This window comes from Giraffa tippelskirchi, chromosome 11 (genome assembly GCF_054371585.1).
Source record: "Giraffa tippelskirchi isolate mGirTip1 chromosome 11, T2T-mGirTip1v1.2.pri, whole genome shotgun sequence".
Lineage (NCBI taxonomy): Eukaryota > Metazoa > Chordata > Mammalia > Artiodactyla > Giraffidae > Giraffa > Giraffa tippelskirchi.
In genome coordinates this window covers 146772797-146786218 of record NC_137285.1, presented here as the reverse complement: position 1 = coordinate 146786218, position 13422 = coordinate 146772797, and positions in this window count along the sequence as shown.

Sequence of the window (13422 nt, the reverse complement as noted above, 5' to 3'; positions counted from 1 at the left end):
AAGTCAGCTGACCTGCCAGAAATAAAGATGGCCGTCAGCGCTGGGCCTCCCGACTTGAAGCCTCTTCAGACGCCACGCTGCCAGGCCTCTGGGCCCCCCCTCTACCCCCGAGACTGGATGCCAATCAAAGCTTCGGCTCCGCCTCTCAACCTCTAATTGGTGACCACGCCCTCTCGGGCTTTGTGATTGGCTGATCCCTCCAGTTGGCGTGAGGCGGCTTCGTAGAAAGAACCACATCCTGGCGGGGGAAATTAAGTTGTGTCTGTCGGCTGGCTCTGCGGTTGATGTCGATTAGTTGTTATTTCTCCAGCTTCGCCGAAACTCAGCTTCTCTATGGAGAACAGTTGAAGCTCTCGGCTTTTAACTAAAGTTTCCCTAAGCCTGCTTAGCGTCCTCCTCAGGAGTAACCTAGAGCAGTGATGATGGACCAGAGAGAGTGCGGCTAAGCTAACTGGGCTGAGAGGTCTTGTACCCCCAACATCAGCCAAGGGCCATTGCAGTGAGCTTCGTCGGTGTCCCATCCGGCCCGATAGGAGACAGTTTGGATACATCCCACTTTCTGCCTAGAGCCAGGCAGAACTGCTTGTCGGGAACTTCTGGTCCTTTGGTTCCACTGGCTAAGTCCCATGCCAGGTGCTTTGGGAGAGCGGAGACAAAAATGTGTCAATGGTAGATCGTGCATCAAAGGAGTTTTCAGACAGGTAGAGTGCCACAAACAACTCTTGGAAAGAAAGGAATGCTCCAAGAGGAAAATTGGAAAATGCTTTCTTGATGGGAAGATCAGCCTAGGGTGTTAGACCCCGACAACGGAAAAGCGCAAGCTGATGGCATCTCTCCTACAGCTGTGTTTTCAGAGCTGTGTTACTGAAGCAAGATACCCCCTCTCCCTTACTCAAACCAGTCCTTAATTTCACTTCAGTAGGCATTCATTTCTGGGGGATCCTGAACTATGAGAATGGCCCTGCCCCTATAGTCACTTCACAACCTACCAAGAAGAAAAATACATTGAAACGAGTCAAGATAGAACACAGTTAGGGGACTTCCCTGGTGATCCTTTGGCTAAGACTCCATGCTCCCAATGCAGGGGGCCTGGGTTCCATCCCTGGTGGGGGAATTAGATCCCACGTGTCTCAAATAAATTGTTCCGTGAGCAACTAGAAGATCCCTCATGCCCCAACTAAGATTCAGCCCGGTCAAATAATAGATTAAAAAGAAGAAGAAGAAGAACACAGGTGAGTACTAAATTATGGTATGCCAACCAAGACTTTTAGATGCATTCAGAAAAGATAATCTAATGGAGAAAGAAGTATTTAGGAAAGCCTCATGGGAAAGATGGAGTTTTATGGAGTTGGCTGGGGGAGGGAGAATAGCATCCTAGGAGGAGAAACAGATTGATAAAAGTTAGGCATGGGTGTGGGTTGTGAGAAAGAGAAAAACAGCTCTTTGAGCTTCTCTGGTGGCTCAGTGGTAAAGAATCTGCCTGCCAATGCAGGAGACACAGGTTCCATCCCTGATCAGGGAAGATCCCGCATGCTGCAACTACTGAAGTCTGAGTGTGCTAGAGCCCATTCTCCACAAGAGAAGCCACTTCAATGAGGAGCCTGCACATTGCAAGAAAGAGTAGTCCTTGCTCGCCACAAGTAGAGAAAAGCCTGCACAGCAATGAAGACTCAGCACAGCCAGAAATAAGTAAAATTATTAAAAAAAAAAAAAAAAGCAGCTGCTGGCATCTGGAAGCTGACCTAGTACTATTAGCTAGGCTTTAGTCATCTGTTGAAATAATTTTGAAAAATATCCGCACAGACAAGGCCATTCTATAATCATGGTGTGTGTGTGTACGTGGACACACGCTCAATTGTGTCCAACTCTTTGTGACCCCATGGACTGTAGCCCACCAGGCTCTTCTGTCCATGGACTTTTCCAGGCAAGAATACTGGAGTGGGTTGCCATTTCCTTCTTGGGGGGTTCTTCCTGACACAAGGATTGAAACCACATTTCTTGTGTCTCTGCATTGTGGGAAACCCAAAGAATCCACCTGCTAATGCAGGAGACACGGGTTGGATCCCTGGTCATGGAAGATCCCATATGACTCGAAGCAACTAATCCTGTGCGCCACAACTACTGAGCCTGTATAATCTTGATAGATCAACACAAAAAGATAATCACTAATGTTTGAATACAGACAGAAGTATGAACACTGTCCAAACCACAGAAATGACCCAAACATTCCCCTATCATTTTGGCTAATATGAATGACTGCAGATTCTTTGCTAATCACAGCTTTAGCTTTGCTTCATTCTTACTGATATGCAATCAGATGCAATCATAGAACCAATCCTGTGTACTGACAGCCTCCAATCCAGAGCAAAGGCCCACATCTCTGATCCTTTATCCAAGCCATCTGATTGAGCAGAGAAGCATGAAGGATCTAAGTTCCCCAACCAGGGGTTGAACCTGGGCCCTTGGCAGTGAGAACACGGAGTCCTAACCACTGGACACCCAGGGAATTTCCTCCCATTTCTTTCTAACACCTTCTTTCAGAGATGTCCCGCCCTTCTCCATGGTATGCATCCTCTGCTACAATAGCTGAAGACCCAGAGTTCAACTCCATGCGGAATCCCTGATGGTATTTGGCTTGGAGGCATGAATATTCATGAGCAGGATAGGAGGTAGCTTGAAGAGGAGAAAACGGATCACGGATCACCTTAAAGATCTGTGCAGGCAAGTTGGAATCAAGATTGCCAGGAGAAATAGCAATAACCTCAGATATGCAGATGACACCACCCTTATGGCAGAAAGTGAAGAAGAACTGAAGAGCCTCTTGATGAAAGTGAAAGAGGAGAGTGAAAAAGTTGGCTTAAAGCTCAACATTCAGAAAACTAAGATCATGGTATCCGGCCCCATCACTTCATGGCAAATAGATGGGGAAACAGTGGAAACAATGGCTGAATTTATTTTTGGGGGCTCCAAAATCACTGCAGATGGTGATTACAGCCATAAAACTAAAAGACTCTTGCTCCTTGGAAGGAAAGTTATGACCAACCTAGACGGCATATTAAAAAGCAGAGATATTATTTTGCCAACAAAGGTCCATCTCATCAAGGCTATGGTTTTTCCAGTGGTCATGTATGGATGTGAAAGTTGGACTATAAAGAAAGCTGAGCACCAAAGAATTGAAGCTTTTCAACTGTGGTATTGGGGAAGACTCTTGAGAGTCCCTTGGACTGCAAGTAGATCCAACCAATCCATCCTAAAGGAGATCAGTCCTGGGTGTTCATTGGAAGGACTGATGCTGAAGCTGAAACTCCAATACTTTGGCCACCTGATGCGAAGAGCTGACTCATTTGAAAAGACCCTGATGCTGGGAAAGATTGAAGGCAGGAGGAGAAGGGGATGACAGAGGATGAGATGGTTGGATGGCATCACTGACTCAATGGAGTTGAGTTTGAGTAAACTCTGAGAGTTGGTGATGGACAGGGAGGGCTGGCGTGCTATGGTCCATGGGGTCGCTAACAGTTGAACACAACTGAGCGACTGAACTGAACTGAACTGGACTATAGTCTACCAGGCTCCTCCGTCCATGGAGTTTTCCAGGCAGGTGTGCTGGAGTGGGTTGCCATTCCCTCCTTCAGGGGATCTTCCCAACCCAAGGATCAAACCTGTGGTCTCCTGCACTGGCAGGCGGATTCTTTACCACTGAGCCACCTGAGAAGCCCCAAGCCACTATATATAAATCATATTTTGAGCCTAATTAAGTTTTTGACTTCTCTACCTTTGGAAGCAGTCAAATGTTTATGGTTAGTGTCCTAGGAACTAGATGTCAGGTAAAAAAAGATGAATAATCAATTATTTGTCATTAAAGAATCCATTCTGTGACCTGAAGACAGATTGTTATAATATAGTGAATTAAGAGAGTTGAAAAGGGAGAAGTAATCTAGTCTAAAGAGAAGGAACAGATTAGAAAAGCTACACACCAGCTTTCCGTTTGTCTTAAATTCACCTGTTAGAAGGTTCAAGATGCTAGTTCTAACATTGGCTAGTATGAACCCATCTATGTTTTCCCTAAATAAAGTTCCCATTACTTAATTAAAAAAAAAAGATCTGTGCAGGGACTTCCCTGGCGGTCCAGTGGCTAAGAGTCCGTGCTCCTGATGCAGGGGGCCCAGGTTCAATCCCTGGTCAAGAAAGAAGAGTTTGCATGCCACAATGAAGATTGAAGATGCCGAGTGCCGCAACTAGGACAGGACGCAGCCAAGTAAATAAGAAAAATAAGTCAACAAAGGATTATGGAAAGTGAGAGAGGTCAGATAAAGGGGGAGGTGGTATGGTAAGCAGAAGAATTCATTCTACTGACATTTATCAAAACCCACACTGTTCCTGGCATTATTCCAGTCAAAAAGAATGCTGAAGTGAAAAAAATGCTCTTTTTCCCCATGGAGTATGCCTTTTAATCAACAAATAAACATACAACTGCAGTATTGTGTGATAAGCTGGGTGAGAAAGGAAGCCCTAGATTCACGTGGGGTAGGGGCACAGAAAAAGGACACTTGAGCTCATTTCAGAGTGGAGTACATAAGGGACAGAGTTGGGACTTTCCTGGCGGCGTTCCAGTGGTTAAGACTCAATGCCCCGAGTATAGGGGGGTGGGTTCCATCCCTGGTTGGGGAATAAGATCTCACATGCTGTGTGGGTGTGGCCAAAAGTGTTTACTATGTGAACAAACAGAGTCAAGGAAATCTTCCCATAGAAGGTGACACTTAAGGTAAATCTTGAGAGGAAACGGAGGGACGGGAGATGGGGAGAGCCTTCCAGGCAGAAGGAGTAGAAAACAGAAAGGCAGGGATGTAACCGTTAGGCATAATGGATTCACGAGCAAAGGAAATGTCCTGCTTAATACCAGACTTTCCTACAATCTCTGTTTAGGACTGAGGAGTCTTCCATGGTGGATATAAAAAAACAACAACATACAAACCACATGTGAGCAGTGAAAACCTACCTTGCACATACCAGTAAAGCACTTTGCTTCAGGTTGTGTGATGGGCCATTCTTACCCTGAGTTTTGCTGTTTCACGAGCGACTTGATCCATTCCCATCTGATGAACCATTGGGTGCACAGTGGACAAAACTAATACATATTTTTGATGCAGTGAATCTCATAATGGGGTGAATGGTACAGCATTGCTCTGGTTTCTTGCTGTGGAGAGGTTGTGCCCTGAAACCCCAGTTACAGATGTTTGGGTTCTATCTGTGACACTATTTTTGATGTAAGGCATCACAAGGCAATTCATTCAAAAGCTGCTGGTGGTAGCAAATCAAGGCTTCGCGTTCACACTGGAAGCCTGGCAGACCGTAAGCATGGCCCTAAATAATGCCAATTTCTTTGATCTGCAAAACAATATGTGGCTTAGGTGTTTTCTGGAACAAATAATACAGTGCGGTGGAGAGAGCATTGTACTGAGACTGTGTATGTGGTCTTGGAGCTGTCATTTCGCTTCTCTGTGCCTTAGTGGCCTCATCATTTAATGAAAGGGAGAGACGAGGCGGGTCTCTCAGATCCTTTTTGATTTTAAAATCTGTGATCCTGTGACTGACTTGCTGTTAAAGCCACAGAAACCAGAGACTGCTTTCAACTCTGGTCTCCCTGTGGGAAGTTTCCATCTAGTAGGGATTATTTTCCTCTTGCAGGCTGATACATGACTCTGATTCTGATCAAGCTGTCTGTGGATCCAAACACTCCGCTGAGTCTGCAAAACCATCCATAATCCACATGGATGGCGTGTGCAGGCTTCCCACACACAGTTACTGCGTCCAGTGGTTTGAAATGGCAGCCTCAAGGATTCAGCAGCATTTGCAGGAAATTGAAGTTTAAATTTCTCCTAAAGGACTGGAAACAGACTGAATACAGCATCCAGGGTCCTCGTTACTTGGCATCTCCAATACATATTTAACTGCCCAAATATGAATAGACTTGTCATAATGTGAAGTGAAGGCATGACTCCCACTCTCTGGGAACAGTATCAGTTTTCAAAAATATAATAATTTGCGGTAGCTTTGGGAGTGTCAGACAGCTGTGTAAATACCCCCAAACCCTACCTTCTGTCTCTGCTATGGGGGATGAAGCACCATCCACACACTAAATCAATATCCTGTCATGAAATACCATTGGTACAGAATGCCAGAAAACTTCCCTAGGCAGCCAGAGCTGCAGGGCATTCGCCAGAGTGCTGAAATAATATATGAAAGTGCTTCGCAAACTGTAAAGTGCTTCACAAATAGAAGTTGTTATATAATCTCCTGGCAGCATGTTTTTTACTGATAAGGTTTGAAAAAGGTGGTGGAGAGGCTGTTCTCCAGAATTCTCACCAGTCTCTGAGCCATCATGGAAAGAGCGGGGACCAGAGAATGAGAAACCAGATGTCTGAGTTCAGGCAATGCCTTCTACTCACTCTTCTCAAGCCAAAGGTCTCTTGCAGGGACTTCAGAAGTCCCAAGTGGCAGAAATAAACATGGTTCTCTCTGTGTTACAGCCAAGCCAGTTCTCCCTGAGCAGATGAGTCACCCGCTGGTGGGACCGGGAGAACTGCATTTACATCTCTTTACATTTCCCTCTTCCCACTCCCCTGCCCACTGCCCGCCTTTGGCTCCTGTCCCTAGGAGCCAAGGTCCTGTTATTAGGACATTGTAACTCCAGCAGCATGTGACAAAAAACTTGCCAGAGGAACCTCAGTTAACATTCTCCTTGTAAAGGAAGGTGATAAGCTGCCAGGATAGCTGTAGTTCTTATAGGTGAAGCCGATAGCCTGGGGGAGGGAGTGTTCTTAGTACCCATTTACACACATCCTTCCCCACACTCCACACTCTGCGTGGGCATCATCGCTGGCACATTTACTGTGATTCCTCTTTGTGCTCGACTTGCCTAGTGTCAGAAAGCCCCAGAATCTGAGCATTTTGTCATAGTGATAGGCAATCTGGAAGAGCATGCCCCATTCATGTTGACAGCGTTTAGGCTGCTGATCCATTCCGCAAAGAGGCAGATAAAGATATGAAACTGGATGAAGAAAGTCTCTGAAAAGGCAGTTTGCTTTTTAAGCTCAAGAAGCATTTTACTAGATGTCTAAGGCTAACAGCTGTGGGCTCCTCCAGCCTTGTGTGGAGGGTTGAATGATGGCTCTTGAAAAGATATGCCCATATCCTAATCTCCAGAATAGATGGGCAAAGAGATGGGGAATGATGAGAGACTTTATTTTCTTGGGCTCCAAAATCACTGCAGATGGTGACTGCAGCCATGAAACTAAAAGACGCTTGCTCTTTGGAAGAAAAGCTATGACTAACCTAGACAGCATATTGAAAAGCAGAGACATTACTTTACCAACAAATGTCTGTCTAGTCAAGGCTATGGTTTTTCCAGTGGTCATGTATGGATGTGAGAGTTGGACTATAAAGAAAACTGAATGCTAAAGAATTGATGCTTTTGAACTGTGGTGTTGGAGAAGACTCTTGAAGAGTCCCTTAGACTGCAAGGAGATCCAACCAGTCCATCCTAAAGGAAATCAGTCCTGAATATTCGGCCGCCTGATGTGAAGAGCTGACTCATTTGAAAAGACCCTGATGCTGGGAAAGGTTGAAGGCAGGAGGAGAAGGGGATGACAGAGTATGAGATGGTTGGATGGCATCACCAACTCGATGGACATGAGTTTGTGTAAGCTCTGGGAGTTGGTGATGGACAGGGAAGCCCGGTGTGCTGCAGTCTGTGGGGTTGCAAAGAGTGCTGGGGTGACCAGGTGCTCAGCAGAACACCTGCAATTCCACAGACACTCTGTAAGCTCCCCCTCCCACCCCCTCACCTCAAGTATAGAGGGCTCCCATTCTGCACACGAAGAAGGCAATGGCACCCCACTCCAGTACTCTTGCCTGGAAAATCCCATGGACAGAGGAGCCTGGTGGGCTGCAGATCATGGGGCCGATAAGAGTCAAACACGACTGAGCGACTTCACTTTCACTTTTCCCTTTCATGCACTGGAGAAGGAAATGGCAACACAATCCAGTGTTCTTGCCTGGAGAATCCCAGGGATGGGGGAGCCTGGTGGGCTGCCGTTTATGGGGTTGCACAGAGTTGGACACGACTGCAGCGATTTAGCAGCAGCAGCAGCATTCTGCACAGTTTCTGTAACTTCTCCCAGGTCTCAGCCTCATCAGAGAGGTTCAGGATAGTGCCTGTGTGCCAATAAAACTTTATTGAAAATTTTAATTTCAATAAATAATTGAAATTATTGACACTGACATTTGAATTCCTTCTAACCTTCATGTAACACAGAGAGTATTCTTCTTTTGATTCTTTTCAACCATTTAATTAAGTAAAAGTTGTTCTTAGGGATTTCATTCATGGCCCAGTGGTTAAGAATCCGCCTTGCATGGCTGAGTCCCTTCGCTGTTCACCTGAAACTACCACAACACTGTTAATCGGCTACATCCCAACACAAAATGGTTTCGGTGTTCAAAAAATTAGGAAAAAAATCAATTGGCCATTAAAAAAAGAAAAAGAATCTGCCTTGCAATGCAAGGGATGCAGTTTCAGTCCCTGGTCAGGAGCCCACACGCTGCCAGACAACTAGGCCCTAACTCCGAAACTCCTGAGTCCACAAGCCGGAAGGAAAGATCCTGCATGATGCGACTAGGGCCTGACACAGCCAAAGAAATAAGTAATAATAATCTTTAAAAGATTTCCAGCTTTGAAAACAAACAAACACACACACAAAAGAAGAAGAATCTTCTTAGCTTGTGGGCCATCCAGGCTACAGTTTGCTGATCCCCTGCTCTAATCTATTCCTCACACAACATCCAGAAAGATATTCAAGGTCTCTCTTCTGTTTAAATTCTGCGCTCAGAATAAAACAAAGCCTGCAGTGTCTGAGAGCTGCCTTCTCCTCTTACCTCACCCTAGCCCTCTCGCCCTCTCATTCACTACTCTGCCCTTCTTTCCCAGGTCAAGTTCCCGTCACAGGGACTTTGCACACATCAGTCCTTCTTCCTGGAATGCCATCTTCAAGGTTCCCTCTTTACATAGCTAACTTCCATTTGTCTTTTGGGCCTTTGGGGGTAGGGAAGCTTAAACTTCCTCAGAGAAGTTTCCTCTGACCCTCTGACCCATTGAAATTATGCTCCCCCTGTTATTCTTTCATAGCACTGTATCCTTTTTATTCCCCTTTAAAACACATATCACAATTTGTAATTGTGTATGCAGGCTTTTGACTTTAGTGGGAAACTCCATGAAGCTTCCCTGGTGGCTCAGATGGTAAAGAATCCACCTGCAATGCAGGAGACTCAGGTTTGATCCCTGGGTCAGAAAGATCCCCTGGAAAAGGGAATGGCAACCCACTCCAGTATTCTTGCCTGGAGAATCCCACAAACAGAGGAGCCTGGCAGGTTACAGTCCATGGGGTCGCAAAGAGTCCATGGGGTCGCTTTATCCTATCCTATCATATCCATAGAATCAGGAAACATATCTGCTTTGTTTGCACTGGACCAAGCATCCAGCATGGTGTCTGACATAGCGGGTGTTCTCTGGAAGTCAGTTGAATGAATGGATCCTCCACTAGAATTCCTCTTTTACCAAAAAGGAGGTCCCCAGTGGACTTTGGGGAAGGGTCCCAATGAACCAGGGCAGGCTTCCTGAGCAGAACCCTTGCCTGCAGAGCTGCAACGTGTACTGTGCAACAGTACCTTCTGAAGAATCTGCCCCAGGCAAATTCCTGACCCCAGAGAGGCTTTCTCTATAGTCCCCGCTCTGAAATCTGCTACACATTTTTCACTCTAATGCCATTCATCTGCTGTTCTTCCTGTGTTTCAGCCCAGAAACAGCCACCGCCCCCCCCCCGCCCCCGACTGAGGTTAACCCTTCTCAATAACTAGGACCAGTTTTTCCACCTGGGGTTGCCTGAGATCTTAAAAACATAGCTGTTGAACCAGCATACTTTACTTAGCTGCCCGTCTGGAATGCTGGGGCAATGTCCAGAGGCCACGGAGACAAACAGCAGCCTTCAGAGGAGATGAGTCCTGCCTGCAGCCCTCTGCCCACTCCGATCTACACTCTGAAGGGCTGCCAGAGTTATCTTTTTAAAGGACAAATCTGATCTAGTCACTTCCTTTCACACAGTGAGATTGTCTATGAGAAGTGGGAAAGGAGCAGCACCATTTTAGACAATAAGACCCATCACCATCTCCTAAAACAAAACTGTTTATTTTAATTATACAATTTACGCTTAAGTACATACTCATCGTTAATTTTCAAAGATTACAAAGATCTCCTTCACCAGTTCCCTCTAGAGTGTGCGTGCATGCTCAGTCGTGTCCAACTTTTTGCAACCCTAGGGACTGTAGCCCGCCAGGCTCCTCTGTCCATGGAATTTTCCAGGCCAGAATACTGAAGTGGGTTGCGATTTCCTACTCCAGGGGATCTTCCCGACACAGGGATCAGACTGGCATCTCCTACATTGACAGGCAGATTCTTTACCATTGAGCCATCTAGGTTCAAGCCTCTCTCTAGAAAGAGTCACCAAAATCAGTTTGGTGTATATTCTCTGAATATTTTGTGTGTTCTGCACTTTGGTTTTTTGTATTCAACAGTATCTTGGATGTCTTCCTATAAGAGCACATCTTTATCTCCCCTGTTCTTTAGTTATTGCAAAGTAATCCAAAAGCATGAATGGACTTTAGGTTATTCAACCAATGGCCTCTTTTTTTTTTTTTTCTTCATTAAAAAACTTTTTTTTGACCATACCACGTGGCATGCAGGATCTCATTGCCCTGATCAGGGATCGAACCCATGCCTCCTGCAGTAGAAGGGCAGAGTCCCAACCAACCACTGGACCTCCAGGGATGTCACCCAACCACTGCCCATTTGTTTCTAGATTTTCCCTTACTGCAAACAATACTATGTGCAAACATCCTTGGACCCTTTCCTAGACTTGTACACGTTTGTCTGGGGTAGATACCAAAAAGTGGAATTGCTGGGTCACCACGTCATATGCTAACACCTCTGGCGCTTGGCACACCCTGATGCTCCAGCCTAGAATGCCTCTCCACATGACTAATTCTTGCTCATCAAGACCAGTCAAGTGTCATCGCCTGGTGAAAGGTGGTCTCTTCTGCTTCTGTTGTCCCATAGTATTTCCTGCTCATATTGTATCATTAACATACACCTTGGACTCTGCCTTTTTTATTTTTGTATTTCCAACACCCAGCCTAGGGCTTAGCATAAAGCAAAAATTTAAATGTTTTCTTGATTGGCTGAGTGAATAAATAAATAAACAAACAAAGGAACAGTGCTTAGGACATTCCAGAAACTCAAGGTGAGTGAGTCTGTGAGTGTTGTGAACTTGGGCTGAGGACCAACCTGCCACCTGCTGCTGGGAGCCAAGCGGCCTCTCTGGGTTTCTGTCTATCCGGTCCTCCTGACCTCGGGCATCCCATCTTGAGCTCTGTTCAAGTTGGGAACCCACTGATGGAGTCCCGTGAGTGTTTAGGGACTCTGGCTGCAGAGCATAGAAACCTGAACCCTGGGGCAGCACTAGCAGGACTTTGGCTTTCGGAGGTCAGCTCTGTCTCCTCTGACCCTGGAAGCAGTTCCCTATGCTCTGGGTTATGGTTTATTTTTTTCTCCCTACAGTACCTTAGGGGCAATTAAGATCAGCTGCAGCATTTCTCCAGATTTGAACCCGAGGGATGCCAGATGTTTTCCACTCCACATTCCCTTCTCTTTGTGGTCGGACAAACAGCCCTGTTTTTTTGAGTTTCTAGAGAGACTTCCCTAGATCCCAGAGTCTGGCTTGCAGCCTTAATTTTTAATGGGTTTTTGATAGGTGGCTCCTGTAATTCATTTCATGCTTGTGATTTCACACTTTCTGTCCAAGTGCCTAAAGCCCCTCCGGGCACTAGGTGGGACGTTAACTGATTTTGAATAATACAAAACAGTACAGCTGTCATTAGATGTTACCTCAGCTCCTCTCATTTGCAGTCGTTTTACAATCGTTAATTAGCTGCTGCACAGGCCCTTTTGGGAGGTCAGCCCAGTCACCTGTCATGTTTCATAGAGGTGGAAACAGAGAGATGGAGAAAAGGGACTTGTCCAAGCCCCAGCTGAGAGTGGGTGTTGAAACTTGTCTCAGGAGCTACATCCTGCTGGGTTCACACCTTGCGAGCGCCCAGGCGAGGGGCCGCGTGCGGCCTGTCTAGGGTGCCCCATAGGCGGTTTCACCCTCCCACGCGGACTGCGGGGCAAGTCAGTCCTCAGCGGCTTAGATGCCCATTTGAAATTATCGCCGTTCATTCTTTGCAAGCCCCCTTTTCATTTTGTGAGCGGATTTATCTGCGCAGAGAACGCGTCCGTGATTCCTCCCGGATTTAGAAACTACATAATTTTGCTATTTTTAAAGCTGTCGTTTAAAAACCCGTGCACAAGGACTCACACTCCTCAGGGAGTAGGGGTGGGGGTGGGGGCGTGGGGACCGAGAGGACGTGCTGGGGAGAGAACAGCTTGGCTCTCGGCTTCCCAGCGCGCACGCCGTCCCCTGGGGGCGCACTCCTCCGAGAGCGCGGGAGGGTTTGCGGCCCCCAGCAATTGGCGCGGTCCAGACCCTCTGAGCGCCCGGGGCGTCGGACCGCGCAGACCTACGCCCCCTCTCGCCTGCCAGGCGGAGGGCACGGCCGCCGGGTCACCGGGCCCCGGAGGAAGCGGGAGGGGCCGGGAGACTGAGCAGGTGGCGATTAGGTCAGACTCAGAACATTCTTGGACCGCTCCGGTGGATATAAATAACCGACAGGCAGGCCCCGAAAAATCCCAGGGTGCGGGGCAAGGGGGTGAAGAAGCAAGGGTTTATTAAGGGTCGGGGGGGGTGGCATCGTGGCGATCTGGAAAGATCTACTAACAAAGGGGGTGGAGGGGCGAACGGATTTAAGAATGAACCGCGGTACAAAATCAGGGAATAAGAACACGTGGGGGGAGGAGCTCATGACTTTCTGCCCCACCTCCACCGCGTGTCGGACCCAGTCCTCAGAATGGGCCATCAGATTGGCCAGGGGACTGAGCAACGAAAGGGCAAGGCTTTGGAGTCCCGGCCCGGCCCGGCCCGACGACAAATCTTGTGCAAGGTGCTAAAGGTCTCTGAGTCTCAGTTTCTGCATCTATACAATGGGAGTCCTAATGCTTACAAGGGGATGGTTGTGAGCCTCTCCAGAGTTAACGTCTAAGTAAACGTCTAAGTTAACTTCTAACTTTTAAGAAAGCTGTCCTCAGCAAAAAGAGTAAGGCAGTGTAAACCCCCCAGACCTCTCTCCACGGCTGCAGGCCCGACTCCTTCCCGCTTCCACGGCTCTCCCAGGTTCTGCCGAGGCCGAGGAGGGGCAAAGCCGAAATCAGACTCATTA